At 38.5% G+C, this 24,478-nt stretch overlaps 1 protein-coding gene across 2 annotated transcripts in view; it reads left to right on the plus strand.

Moving 5' to 3' along the window:
* wnt3a (wingless-type MMTV integration site family, member 3A) overlaps positions 1-24,478 on the plus strand; it is a 74,744-nt gene that overhangs the window by 16,750 nt on the left and 33,516 nt on the right. The window contains exon 2 of one of the 2 annotated variants that reach the window (XM_072570052.1): positions 23,741-23,891. The exons of the other annotated variant lie outside the window; for it this stretch is intronic. The gene's annotated coding sequence lies outside the window, so the exon portion shown is untranslated. The remainder of the gene's footprint in view (positions 1-23,740; positions 23,892-24,478) is intronic. 2 annotated transcript variants of the gene reach the window in all.

Here is a 24,478-nt window from a genome sequence, read left to right on the forward strand (position 1 = left end):
AAGGCAGAAAGGGTCGAATTGTAATATCTCATCTAAAAGACTGCAAATTGCAGTATTCTTTCAGTATTGCCCCAAAGCTTCAGAAACTCAGAAACTCTGAGTTGAAATGAAGTGGATAATGTGTATTAAAGATGATTAAAATACAGCCTCAAGTTTAATGCTGCTGCACTGCTGTTCAAAGTGGAATGTCTGATCACATGTGGAAATGGAAGTTCTCCCACATCATCAGTAACGCTTTAGTAGCATGGTGGCAGAAGGTATGATGAAATCTAGGAGTACAGTGTGTAGAATTGATTAAAATAATCTCCATTAATAGATATTCCTACTTAGTGTTACACACTATGTTCTATTCCCTTCGAACCCTTCCACATCATTAAATGCCCATTCTCCCTTTCTTTCAAAAGTTCACTAAAATGTCTTGGGGAATAAAGCCAGAAGTGGCCATTGCTGCTTATTGGTTGCCATTGGATGTATTTTAATCTAATGATAAATACAGAATGTCAATTAAATTATCTTTTTGGTAGAAATTAACCAAGAATCTCAGAATTCTGGGCAAGAGTACTACCCCCTGAACACTGTTCATCCAGTCAGTTGATTATATTCAAACTTTACAACAGTTTAATTATGTAGGTGGGGCGAAAACACGCAAAACCAAAGGTGATGCTTCAAGCAATGATACAACACAACACAGTGCAATGTAATCCCTGGGATTTTTTTTTCTGCACTGTAAGTGATCTTCTCAATCTTTGGGGATTGATTTTGCAAAATATTGGACCCTTGCCAAACCATTAAGAGGCTTGTCTGACTCAGAAAAGTTTAAATACAGCTGCAAGATGAGAAAGAGTTTTCTTCAATCAAGTTACTTCAAAATTTGTTGAGAGTGCATTGTTCAGCTGATTAAAACAAACAGTAGCTGAGTCTTAGAAACCAAGAAGATTCCAATTTTGACCGCAGATATGTGGTGAGTTTCTTGAACTTTGCGACAATTGACCTAAGCAGCTACAAATAAAAATGAGGAAAAACATTAACATTCCCACTGATGATCACAACAGGAAAAGCTTGCATTTATATCACACTTTTAATATAATAAGTTATCACATGACACTTTACAGGAGTGTAATCAGGCCAAACTTGACACTGAGTCAAAGAGGCAATATTAGGTCTGATGGCCAATAGGTTGGTCAATGGATTAAATTTTGAAAAGCATCTTAAAAAAGAGGGAGAGCAGTTTAAAGATTTAATGAGAGAGGTTTAAAGAGATATTTCCAGACTTCACTGCCCAAGGCAACTAATTGTGAGGCAAAGGAAATGGGGGATGAACAAGTAATTGATAAATACTTCACAGCATTAGGGTTACAATGTTCCTCAAACCAAAAATCCTACTGGGAATATCAACAGAACTTCTTTTTACTGATCAATGGAAGATGAAATATAGTTGGAGACACTCATTGAGAGTCAGAGTGTTTAAACAACAAACTGCTAGGGTGAGGCTATCAGAACACAAAAGTGTAGAATGCAGAATATATTTCAGTTACATTCTTTCAGTAAAACGAAGATGACATGAGCAAATATGGCTCATTCAATGGTTTGTACTATTATCAAAGGGAAGGTGCATTGACTGACCAAATGAGTTCATTCTACACTGTGACTCTATATGTCCACTTGTTTTTAAGTTAAACAGATTATTTGTATATATCTGACCTAATCTTACTGAGTATTATCTCAGCCTACCCTCGAAAATGCAAACAGTAGTGATAGTTAAATAGAAGCAGAAAGTGATGGAGAAACTCAGTAGGTCTGACAACATCTGTGGAAAGAGAAACAGAGTTAACATTTTGAATCTGATATAATTCATTCCAAGGGGAGTCACACTGGACTTGAATTGCTAATTCTATTTCTCTCTCCACAGATGATGTTATGCCTCCAGCACTTTGTGTTTATTTCAGATTTCGTGCATCCGCAGTATTTTGCTTTTAGTGGGGGTATCAAATTGGAACATATGCAAAATTTACAAATATTTAGGTCAGACCACTTTAATCTTCTCACCTCCTTGCCCCTACCAATCCCCAGGAACTCCCCTCCAATACCTGGTTATGCAACGTATGTTAGCTATTAAGCATTTAGGCAACAGAGAGACACAGCCTTGAAACTAAAATACTCAGACTTATGGGAGTGATGGATAACTGGCACTGTTCATACTCCTGAAAAGATTGTATGGAAGATTTACCAGAAAGATACCATAGACAAAGAGATTTCATTGATGTGATGAGACTAGAATTCCTGTGATTGTCCTTCTTGGAACAGAATTGAAAATTAAGGGAAAGTTTAATAGAGATATTTAGAATTGTGAATGATTTTGAAGAAGTAAGGTAATCCGTTCCAACTATTTGGTAAATAGAGGACACAGATAAAGTAGCCAGAATGGAAAAGAAGAGTTCTTAATCTAGTCAGAAAGTTATTATGATCCATAATGCGCTGCCTGAAAAGGGGTGGAAGCAGATTCAACAGCAACATGGGTATTTGGTGTAAACATTTCTAGGAAAAGATTTCTAGGCTATGGGATAGACTGGGTCATGGAATAACATGGATAGCTCCGACATGATGTACCAAGTGGACTCCTTCTTTCCCATAAGTTTCAGCATGTGTGATGATGATGTGTTAAAGTTCATTCAAGGAATATGAGTTGCTGTGGCAATCTGCACTTAGTCACGCATTTGTAGTCTGGAACTGTGGCTAGTGATGGTAAAGACTCCATATTCCATTCCACCACACTGGCTGACCGAATATCTCTCTTATCCTTCCAATCACCATTGATGTTTAGTGAAAGTAATTAAGTTCTGCCGCATTGTGAATGTTCCTCCTTTAATGTTAAGTCCTGGGGTGGAATTTGAACCCCAGGTTTCTAACTCAGAGGCAGGGATGCTATCCACAGCCCGACAAGATCTCCCTCCCATTTGATGTACTACAAGAAAATCTAAGGCAAGATTAAGGCATATATTACAGATAAATGTTATGCTTGCTGATGTATGTTAATTTTAATATGTTGACAGTAAATGTTATTGTTTAACTTGTGAAGCTGAGGTCTACAATACTTAATGACTTAATTGTATGTGAGTGCCACCTATGGACTTAATACCAAAGCAATGTAACTGATACTCAGTATTCTTGATATATAATTGATAGATTGCATTTAAGATGAATCATGGGCAGCAGGAAAAACAGGGATTCAAAACAAATGTTGAATGCAGAATAATGGTAAGATATGGATTCATTAAAAGTAGAAAGAGAGATGGAAAAGGAAATTAATCATGACCAGGAATAAGACCCCAAATGAAATTTGAGAATGGCAAAATGAAGATTAAGACAGGTTAAACTTCATACAGACTTCATATCTGCCTTTCTATCATTTATCTATCTAGCTATCTATCAATATCTCTCTCTCTCTCTCTATCTACAGGAAAAGTTTACACAAAAAAAATAAATCTTTATAATTGAAACATGTATGAATTTGAAATTCTCAATAGGCTGCAAAGATGTCAGAGTAAGCAGGTATGCTGAGATAAGCCTGAAAGGTTGTATTATTGTCATTGTTCCATCCATAGGCAAAAATATTTTGTTCTCATTAACTGTAACAAGTTAGAGTAAGGTATTGCAGCAGTAGTCAACCAATGTTACAGAGACGTTGTTATAAATTACAAATACATTGCTGTTACACATACAAATGCAAAGCTAGTGCAATTAAATGCCTCTCAGATAGTCTATTTATTACCCATGTATTGCTGTTATATTTTGTCAAGGTGTTCCTAATGTAGTTTCATGCTGGTGTACTTTTGTCATATGTTTATCATTATCTTAGAGATAGTGTATTTTTGTATATTTGTGCTATTGCTCAGTGTATTTGATCTTAATATTGGTATCTTGCTACAATATGCAAGCATTGGTATGTCACTGACATAATAGAATTCGAGCATTATTTCAGAAATACCTTAATATTCAATATTTGTACATGATATTATTAATGCCATTTCAGTGTAGAAGAAGCTTGGGCCTCGAACTTACAGCTCCATCGTCACGACTGAGGCATGCTTGCTACCTGCAATAAATTCAAAAGAATCCAGATTTACATTCAAGTGTGATGGGGTCAGAGGTATTTGGACCATGTTGTGCTGCGAGTTAAACCCATGCAGCCCAGACCTACTACCATATTTCCATCATAAATTCTTAAGTAAACCTGCTGCTTTGTAGCAGACCATTTCACCAGCTCTTGTGATTTGAAATATTGAGAGACAGAGAACATAAATGTAAGATTTGTAATGTATTCTGGATACATTTGCTGATATATTTTGATGCTATCATGTTTTTGGTGTATTACATTATTGATATGTAACTAATGTAATTTAGAATTCTGGTGTTGCAAGTTTCAGATTTGTTTTGGATGTGGTAGTTGCCACTGCTAAATGTAATCATCATATTTATGTTGAGGAGTACTGCTGAATATCTGATTGTACAGTGGTGTAATCCAGAAGTAAAGGTTTTTCCTATCCTGTGTCCCACCCTGTGATACAGGATGCATGTCAGTTCTGTCTTATGTATCTCTTTCATGTAGCTCATCAATTTTTCCAAAGGTAAGAAGAAACACTTAGTAATATACAATTATGAATTGTTAAAGTGTTTTATGTCATGGCATGATCACATCCAGAGTAATAAATCTGATTGTGAGTCAAGGAACCTTAGAAACCTTCTTGAGAAGAAGAAACATCACAATGAAGTATGTAAGACAATTCCTATGAGTGACTGTATTGATATTAACATTTCTGTATTGGGATAGGTTTGTTCCTGCATTTAGTCAGTTGACTGAGTGCCTATGTATACTAGTCTATGGGTGTACTGGCCTTTTGATTCATTTCATCATCAGTAATTCAATTGTTGGTGTATATCAATTCAGCCGAAGAGGGAACTTAGCCTTGAGTTGCAATTGAATAAGTTTATTTCCGTAATTAATTTTAGTATGATGTAAATAAACAGAGTTAGATTCTTATAAACATTCAGGTGAAACTATTTGACTTGCACAGAAAATAACAATATGCTTGGAAAATGAGTGTGGTAATGGATCCTTAATGAATCAAGAGAAGTAAATACACTTGAATCCCAATCTATGCTGACACCTCAGTGCGACAATGTGAGTGTTTTGTAGTATCAGAAGTGCCAATTTACAGATATGATGTAAACTGAAGATGGGTTGATTGGTAGTTCAGTTCATCAGTAAGTCTATCATGTGTTCAGCCGCTTGTCCATCCATCAATTCATCCTTTATAGTTCCATCCTTTTTTCCACTCTTTGGAGTACTGTAGAGAGGAATGGGTAACCTTCCACAAAGGCAACAGAGGGAATCAGGACACATAGAAGCAGAGCATCTCAAAGCTGCTGGATCTGTACATCATGTAGATAAATGTATGATGAGGAGAGACATCAGGCAGAATTTTCTCCTCCCTGGTGTGACATGAGTAATGGTGAGAGAGGTGAGAATATATGGAGATAATGAAAAATAATACAGTCTCAATGTCAAGAAAACATTTTCTGAATTTCCCCTCAAGCATGAAGTGGCAACTCCAGAATCTCTCCACCGAGCAGCATGAATTTGCATCTCATTAAAGTGCAACTTCTCTATTTATCTGGCATTTACAATTCTCTCCTTCTCCTTTAGAGAAGCTAAATAATGCAACATGTTCCCAACATGAAAATCAGAGCAGGTAACTCTGGCTGTAGATGACTGAGTACTTGTCCCATTACAACCATTATGTAACAGCTTCTTCATAACAACATCCCTGCATGCTCCCTGGCACCATCCTTCTTAAGCCTTCATCCAGGCAAGTTGGTATTGGCAAACCTTCAGCATCATTGTATTCTGCTCGCGACCAAACTCTCATTCTACTTCAGCACTTCAAAAGTTTATTCTGGAGCTCGGGGACACCAATGACTTGCATGTTTCTGTCAGGTTACTTCATGCACAGGGTCACATATATATCCCATACATCTACACAGGATGAAGCTTATGGTTCTCAGGTTGCTTTATTTGTCTTTACTCAGCTTCCACTTACTTGGAGACTACCAGACACACAGAAGTTCACTTGGTCTCTTAGCATATGTTAACCAACTTTATCACTGATTTATGGGCTAGCAGCCTCTATGTGCCACTGGGTCTTTAGTGTATTTCAAATAGTCCATATACTTCCAGACGTTTCTGTGGCCAGCAGTGAAAAATCAGAATGGTGTGTGCCTCCTTGGTGCCAGGATCAAGGATGTCTCAGAGAGGGTGCAGAATGTTTTCAAGGGGGAGAGGAACCAGCAGGAGGTCATTGTACACATTGGAACCAACAACATAGGAAGGGAAAAGGATAAGATTCTGAAGGGAGAATATAGAGAGTTTGGCAGGAACTTAAAAAGGAGGTGCTCGAGAGTAGTAATATCTGGATTACTCCCGGTGCTACGAGCCAGTGAGGGCAGGAATAGGAGGATAGACCAGAAGAATGCATGGCTGAGGAGCTGGTGTATGGAAGAAGAATTCACAATTTTGGATCATTGGAGTCTCATCTGGGGAAGAAGTGACCCAGACAAGAAGGATGGATTCCCCTGAATTGGAAGGAGGCTAATATATAGACAGAGAGATTTGTTAGAGCTGCTCAGGAGGATTTAAACTAGTAAGGAGATAGTGAGAATAGAAAAGGACATAGAAACCCAGGGAGATAGTGAGGATAGAGATCAATCTGAGACTGGTACAGTTGAGTAAAGAAGCAAGTTGAACAGTCAGGGCAAGCAGGAATAAAGCAGAGAACAAGGTAGGACTGATAAATAAAACTGCATTTATTTCAATGCAAGGGGCCTAACAGGGAAGGCAGATTAACTCAGAGCATGGTTAGGAACATGGGACTGGGATATCGTAGCAATTACAGAAACGTGGCTCAGGGATGGACAGGACTGGCAGCTTAATGTTCCAGGACACAAATGCTACGGGAAGGATAGAAAGGGAGGTAAGAAACGAGGAGGAGTGGCATTTTGGATAAGGGATAGCATTACAGCTGTGCTGAGGGAGGATATCCCCGGAAATGCATCCAGGGAAGTTATTTGGGTTGAACTGGGAAATAAGAAAGAGATGATCACTTTATTGGGATTGTATTATCGATCCCCTAACAGTCAGAGGGAAAATGAGAAACAGATTTGTAAGGAGATCTGTAAGAATAATAGGGTGGTTATGGTTGGAGATATTAGCTTTCCAAACATAGACTGGGACTGCCATAGTGTTAAGGGTTTAGATGGAGAGGAATTTATTAAGTGTGTACAGGAAAATTTTCTGATTCAATATGTGGATGTACCATTAGAGAAGATGCAAAACCTGTCCTCCTCTTGGGAAATAAGGCAGGGCAGGTGACTGAGGTGTCAATGGGGGAGCACTTTAGGGCCAGTGACCATGATTCTATTCGTTTTAAAATAGTGCTGGAAAAGGATAGACTGGATCTAAAAGTTGAAGTTCTCAATTGGAGGAGGCTATTTTTGACAATGTTAGCCAAGAACTTTCAAAAGCTTATTGGAGGCAGATGTTCGCAGGTAAAGGGACGGCTGGAAAATGGAAAGCCTTCAGAAATGAGAAAATGAGAGTCCAGAGACAGTATATTCCTGTTCGGGTGAAAGGGAAGGCTCGTAGGTGCATGGAATGCTGGATGACAAAAGAAATTGAGGGTTTGGTTTAGAAAAGAAGGAAGCATATGTATGGTATAGATAAGATAGATCAAATGAATCCTTAGAAGAGTATAAAGGCAGTAGGAGTATACTTAAGAGGGAAATCAGGAGGGCAAAAAGGGGACATGAGATAGCTTTGGCAAATAGAGTTAAAGAGAATCCAAAGGGTTTTTACAAATACATTAAGGACAAAAGGGAAACAAGGGACAGATTAGGGCCCCCCAAAGATCAGAAATGCGGCCTTTGTGTGGAGCCACAGGAGATGGGGGAGATACTAAACGAGTATTTTGCATTAGTGTTTACTGTGGAAAAGGACATAGAAGCTATAGATTGTAGGGAAATAGATGGTGACACCTTGAAAAATGCCCATTTTGTAAAGGAGGAAGTGCTGAATGTTTTGAAACACATAACAGTGGATAAATCCCCAGGACCTGATCAGGTGTACCCCAGAACTCTGTGGGAAGCTAGGGAAGTGATTGCTGGGCAGGAAAAAGTGAGGACTGCAGATGCTGGAGATCAGAGCTGAAAATGTGTTGCTGGAGAAGGGCTGATGCCCGAAACGTCGATTCTCCTGTTCCTTGGATGCTGCCTGACCTGCTGCGATTTTCCAGCAACACATTTTCAGCAAGTGATTGCTGGGCCCCTTGCTGAGGTATTTGTATCATCGATAGTCACAGGCAAGGTGTCGGAAGATTGGAAGTTGGCTAACATGGTGCCACTATTTAAAAACGGTGGTAAGGACAAGCCAGGGAACTACAGACCAGTGACCCTGACATTGGTGGTAGGCAAGTTGTGGGAGGGAATCCTGAGGGACAAGATGTACATGTATTTGGAAAAGCGAGGACTAATTAGGGATAGTCAACATGGCTTTGTGTGGGGGAAATCATGTCTCCACAAACTTGATTGAGCTTTTTGAAGAAGTAACAAAGAGGATTAATGAGGACAGAGTGGTGGATGTGATCTATATGGACTTCAGTAAGGCGTTCAACAAGGTTCCCCATGGGAGACTTTTTAGCAAGGTTAGATCTCATGAAATACAGGGAGAACTAGCCATTTGGTTACAGAACTGGCTCAAAGGTAGAGAACAGAGGGTGATGGTGGAGGGTTGTTTTTCAGACTGGAGGCCTGTGACCAGTGGAGTGCCACAGGGATCGGTGCTGGGTCCACTACTTTTCATCATTTATATAAATTATTTGGATGTGAGTATAAGAGGTTTAGTTAGTAAGTTTGCAGATGACACCAAAATTGGAGGTGTAGTGGACAGCGAAGGGGGTTACTTCAGATTATGATGAGATCTTGATCAAGTGGCCAATGGGCTGAGAAGTGACAAATGGAGTTTACAGGGAAACCTCGATTATCCGAACATGATGGGCGGGCACTATTTCATTCGGATAATCGATTATTCCGTTAATCGGTTAAATAACTTTCCTCTGGTGCACGGAATTTTTAAGGTCTGCGTTCAGGAGACTGCAGCAGCACACAGCGTGCAAGGCCCCGCCCCCAACACCACGCCCTACCCCAGACGCCTTCCGACACCTCTCCCCACCCCCAAAGCCCGTGCATCACCTCCCCCCATCCCAACTCCATGCAACACCTCCCCCAACCCTATGCAACACCTCACCTGCCCCATCACCTCCCCCGCCCTCAAATCCCGTCAAAAGGAGAGAGAAATCAGACAACGTGACCTGAAGCAAAAAATAGGCAAAGAAATAAGAAGCAGTAGCTGAGAGGATGTTTCTGATTTCAGTGAGGGATTTGATCTCACTAGAAATCCATATTTAGTGGATAAATGAGGGTGGGGTTGAAAGACATTTCCACTAATTTGAAAAGGTAGCTGGGCCAGGGAGATTGACAAAAGATGTTTACACTATCATGTTGGAGTGTTTTCACAAGTACAGCTGTAACTTTGCCAGCTTGTCAGAAGAACAATCTGCAAACATGAAATTGCTAAAACAAAAATACCCAATGTTTATGAGCTTGGCCTAAAGCTTATTAGCTAAAATTTAAGATGTTAAGAAATAAACAATATATTTAGAATGTGCAAGGGAACAAGAAATGGCATGGGATCAGTGGCTTTGATCACTTAAAGCAAGATTTTGAGAATGAGAGCAATAATGATTATGGAAGAATTCTGAAGTAGTATTCCAGTAAACCTTAATTTCAAGAAATGTTCAATATCAAAGATCCAAGAAGTAGCGGTTCTGGGCAAATACCTGTGATAACACACACACAGACAATTCCATGTCAGCAGACAGTCCAATGGGAATCCACAGAGAAATTAGAGGAATAGAAAATCTGGGGATGGAGAAGGTATTCATATAATGGAATGAACAGAAGTATACAACTTGATCCAAGATCCCAGCAGAGTAGAGCGTATGAGCCGGAGCTCATCCACTCCAACTGCCTTTCTTTTATTTTTATTCTCTTTTCCTGTTTTGTCTTTCTCTATTTTCCTTTACTTACCTGAGCTCGGATGGCATAGGTGGTAATGAGAGTCCAGCATGGACCGTGAATGGACCCAGCACAGACCTCTAGTGAACCCAGCACGGAGGAAACTGGGCCCTTACTTACTTTCCAGGGTGAGCACAGGACCTGGTATTGCAGTTGGTGGCTGCAATATTGATGGGGGTAACGTCAGCAAGGTAGGCCCAGTGGTGAAAGATGGCACCTGAGAACCGGTGATTGGGTCTGGTGTAGACAGAGGTGAGGCAGTGAGGGAGGGGTGGCAACACAGGTATCATTGATGATGAAGAGCTGGCTCAGGACTGAAGGACTCTCCTTAAGCTTTACCTTTCAGTTCTTTTCCCTTATTCTTAAATTATTCAAAATGGTGCCAGATTGTGTTGAAGTGTGGTCAGTGCAGTATCCACAATCCAGAAAAATGCCGACAGTATTGGAAGAAGGGCAATGACTCATCCGCTCCACGAGATTAAGTGTCACCATCTTCTCACACTCACTCTGTCTCTGTTATTGTACTCATCTCCCATTGAAGCCCATCCTCCATATTGCTCCTTCCTATCCACCCAACACCACTACACCAGTCACCCTGCATGACCTCTGCATTGCTTACTCACTGAGTTCGGAAACTTCAACAGTCTTCTCCCACCCACACCAGTCCTAACAGTTGTGTCACCCACTTTCACTTCACTCAATTCCCCCCTTTCTCTCATTACAGGAGAGAACATAACAGGGCAGAGAGGGCCAGGATGGGTGATGGGATCCCTTATAAAGGGAGGGTCTTGGCCTTCACTGCAGGAGATCAGGAGTACTGCTGGAACACTCATGTCTTAGCAAACAAATAGGAAGCATTGTCCCATTTCAGTGCTACTTTCCCTTTATTACTTAATTTTAACGTTTCATAATTTCTACCCTTAGTTACCACATCCTCTCTCTTGTTTCTTGCAGGTACAAACAGGGTGTCTGCATTGGCCATAGTCAAGAGGGCTGTCCTGCATGGCCTCCCCTGCTCTGAGGAAGACAGCATGGCTCCCTCAGAGGAACACTGACATGACTGCCTCCTGCACCACTCCTCCTTCCCCCCCCCCCCCCGCCCCGCCCACCCACAACCACCTACCCCATCACCACCAACCAACTCAGAAAATGACACCTTCGTGGGAAGGTTAGCTAGGTTGGAGTTGGGAATCCCTCCTAGCCAGCAGATCATTGCTGATAGAGGGAGAAATGCTCCAGGTCCCTCACACTTTGAGGACAGCTCAATACCAGGTATTTGCTCAGCCCCAGACAGGGAGAAGAGGACTCCGTGGTGTTGGCATTTAACAATGTGATTAAAATGCAGCAGCAGGCATGGGAGGAATAGATAGATTTCTCAGGGCAATGGGCAAGCTGACACAAAGGCTACAGGACCACATCATCACTGTTTGACCCTGCTGCCTCAGTCATGCGAGTGTCTGGTTTCATCCACTCCGAGTGTGGTCACTGCCATTTTCATTTACAGTCCACACTTTTGATTGACAGAATGATAGAGGGTAACAGCGGCCAGTCCTTGGACAATGATTTATAGTCTCTGCCTGTCTGTGTAAGTAAACCCCTGAACATAAGCATCCTCTTCCACATAGTCCTTACCATTGACCCTAAAGACCTCACACATCCCCAACCCCTCATTCAACCCACCTATATCAATCAGCATCTATCCATTTACACCTCTATCTCTGGCTTTATCAGGTAGACACACAAGGTCTGGTAGTGCACTGTCCCTCCCTAAAAGCTAGGGTGCTTCTTAATGCTGACAACCCACCTATCGCCTCCTGCATGACCCCTTTTCCTTCCATGATCTATCATATTCCCCCATCGTGATCTATTAAGTTGCCCCCTTCAAAGCTCTAATCTCTTTTGCATGCCACCATTCTGACTCCCATTCCCATAGTTAAGTTCCCCAGGCTTTGTTCTGCAACATTGGCCCTAATCACCACCACCCCACCAACTTTTAATGGATGGACCCCAGGATTAGCTGTGTACCCAACCCTCCTTTGAGTGAATTAGCCAGATGGTCCTGAACAATGAGTGATCAAACCTCCAACCAAATCTGACTGCATTCACTGGAACTAAATGGTGTCCTCGGCCCACTCACCAGGCTACAAAGATCCGGACCCCTTAGCCATGACCACCCTCACTAGATGCCTGAATATGCTGAAGCCCCTGAGATAATAACAGAAGCTGACTTTCACTTACTGTGCCAGGATCTCCTGACCAAAGATTGTCTCCTGGTTTTCAGTGTGGCTACTTCCCTTATGCTTTGAAACAATGTTATTTGCTTGTGAGATATGCAATGTGTTTGCAGTGTGAGCTATTGGCCTATCATGCGGGTGTGAGATTGAATATGGCAATAAGCCATACAGCAATATGTCCACCCTTTTGACTGATGTCTGCTGACCAGCACTACAAACTGCCTGACTTTATATCTGAGCTAAGAGACCAGGTAAGGCAGGGTTGCTATGAGTATCCAGGTAGTGTAAATTAATGAGTGGTCAGAAAGCAAATGTGCAAGCAGCCCAGAGATGCAGATGGTCAAATCTGTGAGCTGAGTGCCTATCTCTGCAGCATTGCAATGAAAGTAGCTAGTGCAGCATTATAGTGCAGATGTACACTTGTAAGTGGATAGGAGATGTTCAAGGTGCTGCAGAGAGGCTGGCATATGCTGAGCAAGCAACCATGGAAATGGGGTATATGCAGCCACTGCCCATTGAGTGTTCCCTGAGATATTCTGCTAGTCCAAGATGATATTTTAGGCCAGAAGGAGCAAGCTTGGGTTAACAAGTACCCGTTGTAACTTCTCAGCATTTAATTTCTGTCCAGCACACGGGAGAATGGAGGCTGCTTATTAATGAGGCAATATTTGGAACTGTGTTGGAAAATGTGACAATTTTCTCTGACATCAAGAAAGCCTCACTAGACTTCTCACATGATTCTTCCAAATTTCTTGTATCCCTAAACATTTGGATCGCTAAAAGGTTCTGCCCTGAGGCTTGTGTTGCCTTTACAAAAAATAGAACTGACATTGGAGGAGGTATTAGATAAACTTAGAGAATCTAGAATTGCCAAGATGCCAGAACCCAGATGAAATATATCCAAGGATATTGAAGGAGGTGCTAATGGAAATTACAGAAGCTCTGGCCATAATTTTTCAGTTTTCCGTGATCTCAGGGATGGTGCCAGAGGACTAGAGAATTTGAAACAATATGCTCCTGTTTAAAAAAATGTTTAAGGATGTGCCCAGGAATCACAGTTTAACTTCGGGAGTAGGAAAACATATAGAAACAATGATTTGGGTTAGTCACACAGACAAATGTGGGTTATTTGGTGACACAGGAATATTCCAACTGAACAATATAATGTTCAAAAAAGGATACCGGAATTAGGGTTACAATACAAAAACTCAATAGTTGGGATTGATGCAGACTGAGGCCATAATCTTGTGAAAATGGGGACAGTATTCAGATCGAAGAAGATTGAATGTGAAATACACAGGGAATAACAGAGTTTATAGGAGCTAAAATGGATGAATGAAGAATCTATAAATGAAGCAAACAAATTACCAGCTGGAAAATATATGGATACCATTAACGTGAAAGTACAATGAGAGCAGCTAACAGAATTTGTCAAGGAAGAAGGGACAAGCAGCATAAGGTTTTTTAAAGAGGACAATAGATTAAGAAACTGTGGATTACAACAATAAGGTTCATAAATACAGAAAAACAGAGAAAAGGAAAGAATATAAATTCTGAAGAAAGCAAGCTGAAGTATTGACACTTGAATAATGAAACAAACAGATAAGGCACAGAACAATGGTTAAAAGATATAATTGAAATTGGATAGGCTGGAAAGCTTAGACCTTATGTGTCCAAAAGAAATGGAGATTAATGACACTCAGGATAAAGGGCTGAAAATAACAATAGAGATTAAGGATGGCATTTTATAAGCAAACCCTGATAATAAAAAATATCAAAGGATTTAAAGAAATATTTGAGCGATGTTGACATTGATTTCATTAGAACAGAAATGCCGCAGAGTACAATAACAGCAACAATCAAAGATATAAGAACTGGGAAAAAATGGTTGGAATAGAGGAAGTAATGCACAGTTGATTAAAAACATAGGAAAAGATAACATCAAAAATGTGCAAAATTATTCAGTTATCAGAAGAATGGCCAGAGGACTTCATGCAAACAAAAATGATAACCCTAAAAAGAAGCCAAATCCATGCTGATATTCTGAACTTGGTACAATTGCCCAATTGTTCATGAATTGAAGACTTTTGTTAAGAATTGTTGCAAAAATACAAATGTGCAGAACTCCATTGGAGATGACCAGGTTGGATTCCAGGGTGGAAGATGGACAAAATAAACAAGTAGCGTTACAAGATTAATACATCAATGCGGTTTAGGTTTTGACAGGAAATATGTATTAGTTGTATAGATTTGAAAAAAAGGAAGAAATTGGCTAACAAGATTAAGCTCTTGACCCTGCTGAAAGAGACTGGGTAGTTAGACAATATATAAGAAATCTGTATATGGAACAACAGCATAAGTGAAAGCAGGCAACAGGGAGTTGAAATCACGTGTAGTTGAAAGAGGCGTTTGAAAGGGTGGTCATTATGACTGGCCCTGTTCAATGTCTATGAAGAATCAGTGAAAAAGGAAGCGGTCACTGAGCTGTATAGAACTAGAGCATTGCTGAAAAGAAAGACATGTTGCCATAACTTTTCATATTACACTTAGTGGAACAAACCAAGACTGCCAAATTTCAAACAATCACAGTGACTTATATCTTGGGCAAAAAAAATGCTGATTGGTTAGCAACTTTACTGACTGATTGGCTCAGGAATTGCCACGGAAAAAGTATTATGGAGTTATTGACTTCCAAACACCCAGATAAATCGACAAAGGTGCAAGGGGTTTGTAGATAATCTATTTGTTTGCAAAGGACTCGTCCTTGTATTTCTTGTTTCCAACTAGTGTAAATGAGCCATGTCACAAGTTTGACTGCTCATTTTAATTCTGTTGTTAAAGTAGCCATTAATACAATCAAGATTGTTCAGCAAATGCTGCCCTATCACATCAAAGAGTAAACATTTTGGGTTTTTCAAGTGCTGGCCAGTTGAACATGGCCCATACTGTAACTATTATGAAAAACCAAAGGAACATGTTACATGACTCAAATTGCCAATCACTAGGATTTTACAGTCTATGTACCTGGCATTGAACTGGCTCTAAAATTCATACTTGATGCTGTTTAATTGTGTGGGAGGATGAGTGCCTTTTTTTGATTGATGAAAGAACCCTATTAGTGAGAAATACAACTTTTGTAGCCATTGCCTAACAGGAGCCTGAAATGGTTTGCTGTCATTCATATTTTGAGACACTTTGCCCATCCATGGGAATTTAGGGTAGAACTGGCACTTTTTAGATCCAGGTATGATGATGTTTATCCCATTTGCAAGTTTGTATAGCACATAGTAAATAATGATCTGTTATGTACACCTTTTGTTTGCAATCTTTAAATCTACAGCTTATTTTACAACCTTACATGTGCTTATTTTAATATGTATTTCCCTGGTTTTTTCTAGCATGTTTTTATATTTAAAATTTTTCACAAAGTTTTGTTACCTTATGTCAATGTATTGCTGACAAATTTTGTTACTAATATGTTTGTTTATGCATTTTAACATCTCAATGGTGCTGTCCAATTAATATCAGTGTCCTTTTGATCTGCTTGTTATATTTTAAGATTTGAATGGCACGTTTTATTACTCAATGTTGAATTAATATTGAAGCGTTCACTATGAAATTTAGATAATGGTATTTAGTAATAATTTTAGGAATGTATCATCTATTTTAATATGGAAGGTGAATGCACAACATTTTTTAAAGTCAGCTGATATTCTTTGAGCTTGCTATGGTTAGTGTGCATTAATATTTATATTAGCAGGATACTTTATTAGTATTTGACTGATATATTTTCAGTATTATGAGTTTGAAAATATAAAGCATCATTTACACCACTAAAAGAGGCTGTTTGGCCCATTGCATATTTTAATATTGCCATGCTTTTTTCTTTACTCTTGCATGGGATGTGCGCATCACTGGAAAGGTTCCCATTCTTTCCCCATCCCTAATTATCCTTAAACCGATTGGCTTGATAGACCATTTCAGAATTCACCACATTATTACATGGGGGTCTGGAATCCAATGTAGTTACACCAGATACAGATGACATGGAGACCAGATTCCTAAAAGACATTAATGAACCAGAAGGGTTTTTACAACAATGGTCAATGGTTACATAGTTGCCAAGTTACCAGCTTTATTTTTAAGTCTTGATTTTGTTTACTGAATTCAAATGTTAATACCTACCATGGAGAGATTTCAAGCCATGTCTCCAGAAGGTTAGTCTGAGACTCTGTGATATTGCCTCAATGCCTCCACCATGTTATGGTCAGTTTTAGCATTGCTATGTTGCAAATATGTTTTAAAGTGTTATATCTTAAATGCGAGGATTGCCGTGCTGCTAGTTTATGTTATTATTGGTATCTTGGTGGCAGTTTCCTTCATTCATTCATGAGATATGAGCATTGCTGGCAAGACCACCATTTGTTGCCCATTCCTAATTGTATTGGAGAAGCTGGCAGTGAGTCATCATGTTGAGATCATCTTGAAACACTACAATCTATCCAGTGTAGCCACACTAAATTGCAATCAAGGAGCGAGTTCCAGGTTTTTGATCCAATGACAATGAAGGAATGACAGTATAGTTCCACTTGGGATAGTAGGTGATAATATTCACATTCATCTGTTGCCATCAATCAGCTATGTGTTAGAGGCAATGTGTTTGGATGTGGCAGTCAAAGAAAGATTGGTGAGTTGTTACACCACAAGTTATAGATGGTGCAGAATGATGCCACTTTGTGCTGATGATGGAGGCAGTGACTGTTTAAAACGGTGGGTGGAGTAATTAATACAAAATTGGACCACAACTTAGTACTCAAAAATATTGCTGAATTTACAGAATGGTCAAGTAATTAGCAAATGAGCATATATAGTCACATATTTTGGTAACAAGCATAAGGATACCACACAGTCCTTGGAAAATATGTACTTAAATGGTGTAGAGACACAGATCTGGGTTACAGATACATTAAATGTAGCAATGCAGGTCAGTACAGACTTAAAAAACAAAGTCCTGGGAATAATTTCCAGCAGGATGATATTTAAAAATAGAGAAATTATAGTATATGTAATAACCTTGCTTACACTAAACTGGAAGTTTGCAGTCCCCGCTGATGAGTGTGAAGGCAAGACATCTCATAAAGTCACAGAATCACAGAAGTATTACAGACCAGAAGGAGGTCATTCAATCAATCATGTCTGCACCAACTCTCCAGATGAACAACATGACTTAATACCAATCTTCTGCCTTTTAAATCTTGCATTTCTTTTCTGTTTAAATAATGATGCCTCAATGGAACAATCTTATATCATACTCCCAGACAATGCATTTCAAACTCAAGTTACGCATTCTGTGAATCACTTTAAATCTGAGCCCTTTCGTTCCTGATCTTTTTATGAGCAGGAAGCATTTGTCCCTGTCTATTCTATCCAGAACACTCATTGTTTTTAAAATGTCTATCCGATCACCTCTTAGCCTTCTTCTCTGCAAGCAGAACAGTCCCAACTTCTTCAATTGGGTTCTTAATGGACGTTCTTCAATCCTGGAACTGTTCTTTGAAATATCTTCTGCACTCTTTCCAATGCATTCACAACCTTCCAGTGTTGCACCCAAAATTATACACCATACTCCACCTGAAGCCCAACAAGTGTCTTATATTTATCCGGCATAACTTCTTTGCTTTTGTACCACATGCCACTGTTGGTCAAGCGCAGGATACAGTGTGCATTATTAATTGCTCTCTCCACCTGTTTTGCCACTTCTTATGATCTGCGTATATATACATTCAGGACCCTTTGATCCTGTAGAATTGTACCTCCAATGTTATATTGTTTTTCAATATTCTTCCTACCAATGTGTATTGAAACCCACATCTCTGCATTGAAACCCATCTGCCATCTATCTGCAAACTCCACCAACTTGTCTATGTCTTTTTGGAGTTCTGCACTGTTCTTACAGTTTACAAAGTTTCCAAGTTTGGCAGACTTTGAAATTGCCTCCCGAACATCACAATCTTGATCATTATCATATTTCAGAAAAAAGAAGGTGCTTCAAAATCAATCCTTGGGCAGGTCTGTCAGAAAATGTATACCAGTCTCAAAACAATTCATTGACCATTACTCTTTGTTTCCTACCACTCACCTAATTTTGCATCCATGCTGCTCTTGTCTTTTATTCCATAAGCTATAAGTTTGTCCACAAGTGTCTTATGTGGCACTGTAGCAAATTTCTTTTGAAAGTTCATGTACACCACATGAACAGTATTGCTCTCATCAACCTTTTTAATAAACTCCAACAAGCTAGTTAAACATGATTTTCTATTTAGAAATCTATGGTGACTCCTCATAATTAACCCAACCTTTCAATGTCATCACTAATTATAGTCTGAATAATTGTTTCTAGAAGCTACCCAGCCTCTGAAGATTTGGAACAAGGGCTTGGTGTTTATAATTTTCCAATCTGTCAAAACATGCAAAGACACAAAAAATTATAGGCAGTGCCCTTGATATTGCCATTCTGTCTTTTTTCAACGTCTTTGGATGCATCTTTTTTATCCAGTCCTGGTACCTTGTCAATGTTAAATTCCGGCAGACTGTCCAACACTCATCGAGTGTTGTTAGTATAGTTAGTACTCTGTTGTTGTGTTTTATCGATCTGTTGAAGGCATTTTAATGGAAAAATGATTGGCTGATGTATTTTCCTATTACCATTATATTGCTATATGTGAGGATTGATATATTGCTGATATATATTTTTTCCATGTGGACTTTTATAATTGATATTCTTCTCATTGAGTTTGAACCCTTCTAGAGGCAGAGTTACCTCCTCTTTCACCATGGCTTGGGTAAGGCCAATCTCCTTGTTGAACATTCGATTGGCTGGCAGCTATGCAAGGTGGGACTTCCCCTTCCAATGAGGAAAGAGACTCACCCTTGACCAATGAATGACTCACTCAGTATTAAATGGATGTGGGGAAGCCAATATTGAGGGTCCACGCTTTTTTTGGGTTGGTGAGGCATAGTAAACACCTACCCTAGGTATTCTATGAGCAATTCTACTCTTCATATTACAAAAAGGATACAATACCACTGAAGAAGATAGATTTACTAGATTAATATAAGAACTGAAAGACTATACCTATTTTGAACAGCCTAGGTTTCTTTTCTTGAAAGCAGAAGGCTGAGATTATGAAAGGATTTAGTAAATTGGCCATGAGAAGATATTACAGATATATAACAAAATTACTCTAAATTCAAGAGGAACTTCAGGAGAAACTTGTTTACTGAAGAAATGCATACAAATGTGGAACTCACTATCACAAGGAAATGACAGTAGGAAGCAGCGCAGAGGAACAAAAGAATTTTGGCGTACTTGTTCATAGACAGCAGGACATGTTAATAGGGTAGTTAATAAAGCATATGGGCCTTTATCAGTCATGGCAATAGATTATAAGAGCAGGGAGGTCATGCTGAAGCTGTAGGAAGGATTAGATGGAACTAGAAGAGGTACAAAACAGATTCACCAGGATATTGCCTACAATGGAGCATGAAGAGAAGCAGGATAAGCTCGGGTTATTTTCTGTAGCACAGAGAAAGCTGATAGGGGACTTTAATAAAGGTATATAAGTTTGTGAGGAACACGCACAAGGTAAAAAACAGCAGGAAGGGTCAATAACAAAGATTTTAAAGTGAAAGGCAGGATGCTTAGAAGAGGTTTTAGGAAACAAATTCTCCCAGAGTGTGGTGGGAATCTGGAATGCACTGCTTGGGAGGGAGGTTGAGGCAGGAAACTTCTCAACCTTTAAAAAGTATTTGGATGAGCATTTGAAGTGTCACAACCTTCAAAGCTATGGGCCTAGTGTGGGAAAGTGGGACCAGTGTAGGTAGCAGTATGCTTTTGATGGTAAAGACTCGATAGGCCAAAAAGCTTCTTCTGTATGTAAGATTCTATGACTGAGGTAAATATTATAGCTGAATTTGGGGAAACTAGATAAATACATGTGTTTGAAAAGAAGGATGTGTTTTTAGGATTCAGTGAAGAAAGACTAGGGAGAACAATGAGCATTTTGACTTGAATGACTTGCTTCTTGGATATAACGATGATGTATTGCAGTGTATATTTCAGTGCTGGCATATTTCTGATATGTTTTCTGATATGCTGAGATATCTTTGAAGTATCACTGGTATATTTCATATTGGAGTGTTCCACTTAATATATTAGTACTGGGTTGCAATGATGTTATGTTCTGGTGAAGTGTGATTTGTATAATTAGTGCTTTGTTGTTATGTTTTATTGATCTGCTGAAGGCATTTTAATGGAAAAATGATTGGTTGATGGATTTTCCTATTACTATTATATTTCTATATGTGAGGATTGATATATTGCTGATATGTATTTTGTCCACATGGACTTTTATCATTGATATTTTGCTGGATATCTCATTGATGGTGTGGATATAACATCAGTACATCGTTGGAGTTCTTCATATTGTTTGTTACAAGAGTCACAAGGGAGAAAAGATATGTTAGCTTGCCCCCTCTGATTTCTGTGAGGATATTCTGCATTATACTTTTGTGGTGCTTTAACCTCCCTATCTTCTTCATCTCATTTAGCTACAGAATTCAATCCAGTGTAATTTGAAACAATTTTTATGTACCATCAATGTGATTTCCTTGAGTGGATGTAATGTTAAACATTGTCAAATTGTAAAATTTCAAGAAAATAAAATGGTGGCTGATAGAAAAATTAATGCATTAAAAATAATCAGATAGCTATTTCAAATAGGTGGGAACAACTAGTGAATGATGTTCCCCCGTATTTATTACTATTAGGAATGTCTCAGCATTCTCCAAACTATGTTTCCATGATTCTCAAGTTATCAATCTACAAATACAAAGTTCTAAAAAAGTACAAGATCTGAAGCCTTTGAGAGACAGAATTTAATTCAGGACTTATCTATAATGTTCAAAAAACCATACTACTTGCTCAATTGAAGAAGGTAGATACGCCAAATTTAGAGTTGTTTTAACACAGCTTCCACACTATTTTTGCGAATATCTGAGTCCTTAAATGTACTGTAGCACTCTCATCTCTGAGATAAATAGGTTCAAGTCCAGCTCCAGAACATGAGCACAATGTTAATGCCAACGTTTTATGCAACACTGAAGGGATGCCGTGTTGTTAATTTTCAGCTGAGACTTTCAACTCCATCTGTTCTTTCAAGGTGACAAAAAATTCCCTTGGTTCTGTTTGAAGAGGAGCAATGATGTCCTGGCCAATATTTATCCCTCAAATAATATCACTGAGCAGATTATTTGATCAATACTACATTCCTGTATGTGGAACCTTGCAACTATTGCAAATGTCTATAATACAACAGTGACTGCATTTTTTTAAATGCCTTCATTTCCATTACATATAAAGTGTTCTAGGAAATCCTGACATCAGGAAAAAATGCAATTTATTTATTTGTTTATTTATTTCCATGTTTGTCCTTATACTTGATACTTAAGCTCAGATTTCCCCTACTTGTACAAAGAATAGTTCAGTCCTTCCATGATTTTTCTCTTTTGAAATAATGCATTCTACGCTATTATTGTTATTTACATTCTCACTCAAAACCTGTAAAAAAATCAATTGTCCTAAACCTTGTAGAACACACTTCAAAATAAACAGTAGAAAACTTCAAATGCATACTTTACTTTCTCATATTGATACAACACAGTCCTGCTGGTATATTTTATATTAGACATTAGGATGTTTAAATGACAGTGTGTTGCTTTTATAACATTGACTTAGTGCTGCTTTATTGTTATATTGGTGTTTTGATAATAAATTATGTTATTAACTGGTAGGATCCCTTGAAGTATTGCTTGCAACTAAGCCTGAAGCTGGTTTGATTTTCCTTATGTTTAGCACAGCTCCGTAACAGGTTGATCACAGGCTTGCTGTACCATAAATAAACGTTATTCAAACACTTGACATATTAAAATATGTTTTAACAGCTAAGAGGTACAAGTCTAATTGATATAATATTTATGCACAATTTACAGATCCCTTTATAAATCTTTATTCTATTTTCTCCAAAATCTGTCTCAATTATATTTACTGTATTTGTATTGCTGTTTTACCTATTAGTTTATAGGAGTTACTACAGTTACAGCAATTCTATTTATTTTATTTATCCATTTTCCCTACCTCCAATATTTTCTCTCTTAAAGATTGTATTTCACTGTTCTTTGATCAATAGTTATTGCTAAAACTGTCCTTGTCATATTATTTAAAAGGAAGAATGAGAGTCCTCTTGCCGTGCAGTGGTAGTGTCCCTACTCTTGGACTGACGGATCCAAGTTCATGCCCCATCTGCTCCATAAGTGTGTAACAACATCTCTGAACAGGTTGATAGGAAAATAGGATAAAAATGGAAGATATTTGTCTGTGCAAAAACCAGATTCTTGAACTTTGTGATGAAAACGTAGGCAATTAAGTCAAATGAACCCCAGAGACATAAGTCAGCATTAAGCTAACTCATAAACATGCTTTTCAGATTCTACACTGTATTGGTGAGATTGTACATGCAGAACTGTGTACAATTTAGGCTCTTTCATTAAGCTGTGATATACTTACATGAACATCAGTTCAGAGAAGGTTTACTTCATTGATCCTGAGAATAAAGGGGAATAATTGAGCAGTACTCAATTAAATTAGAAGAATGAAAGGTGAACTTACAAAAAGATGAAGGATTCTAAGGAAGCCTGCTAGGGCAAATGCTGAGAAGATCTTTCCTGTTCAACCTGGGCGGACAGCTTCATAATTATGCATATCACTCTTAAGGCAGCAACGCGGAGGATTTTTTTCTCTCAGACACAATCATATTCTTTGGAATTCTCTTTCCTAGACAGCTGTTGAATATATTCAAGTCTAAGTTGCACAGACTTTTGAACTTCAAGGGATTCAAAGCTTATTGGGGACAGGTAGGAAAGTGGAGCAAAGAACCCAGTCAAATCAATCACAATCTTATTAAATGGCTGAGTAAGCTCAAATGCCTATTAATGATAATCATAATTAATGATTCTATTTCTTATGACCTATTCTAATTAAACAATCGTCTTTCTCAACAACATCAATCAACATTTTAGCTAAGAATTGTTATTTTAAATTCTAGAAAACAGTTTTAATAAAAAACACAGCCCATACTTCCACATTTTGCCATTATTTGTGAACTTTCTCTTGTGACACCATTTTCTGGTGTACTCTGGGTATTGTCGTTCCACATGAGCAGGGTAAAAAACAACTCCCATGATGCATCTCTCTCTCAATACAGAATTTATCCACAGAAGCTTGAATTCCCCAGCACCCAAGGATCGGGTGAAATTTCCGACTCTGGGACTGAAGCAGAACTCAAGCCCTAGGCCACAGAAAAAGGGGCAGGCCTCTGTGTAGGGATTTCTAACATTAAGTGATTAATTTTATTGGTAAGTTTAATTATTTTAGTGTGAATTATTCAATCTTATCTTTAACTAAATATTATGCTACAGATGTTAAATTATAGAACAAAATACTCAGCTGGGTTAGCAATCCTAAGTAACAGTGAAATCATTCTGCCAGAACAAATTGAATAATATGGTTTCTATTGTTTAACTTTTTTTAAACATGTAGGCTTGATGTGAGACTTTTATTTCAAAGAATTGTTCTGTTAAGGTTTTCCATTTTATCAGAAAAGCATATCCCACAATTTTTAATCTTTAACATTATTTCAGTGCACAAACCCTAATTATGCCTAATTCAAACTTGAGTTCAAAGTGTACTTCAAGGTTGGCAAACTACTGATATAATTTAATATTAGCGGGATGCTGGTAAATTTTAATCAGGGTTCAAGTGTCCCTAGAATGTTTCAGTGTTGACTTAGATCTACTTAAAGCTGGAATTAAATTGGAGTGAATTAAGGAAAAATGTAAGACTGATGTGTTGTAGATATACTTTACTGCTGATGCATTGAAAGAATGGTTAGGTTTGGTGCGTCACTATAGTTCAGTGTTCGTGTAAGAGTGGTATATTTGAT

The sequence above is a fragment of the Chiloscyllium punctatum genome, chromosome 5 (genome assembly GCF_047496795.1).
Source record: "Chiloscyllium punctatum isolate Juve2018m chromosome 5, sChiPun1.3, whole genome shotgun sequence".
NCBI lineage: Eukaryota > Metazoa > Chordata > Chondrichthyes > Orectolobiformes > Hemiscylliidae > Chiloscyllium > Chiloscyllium punctatum.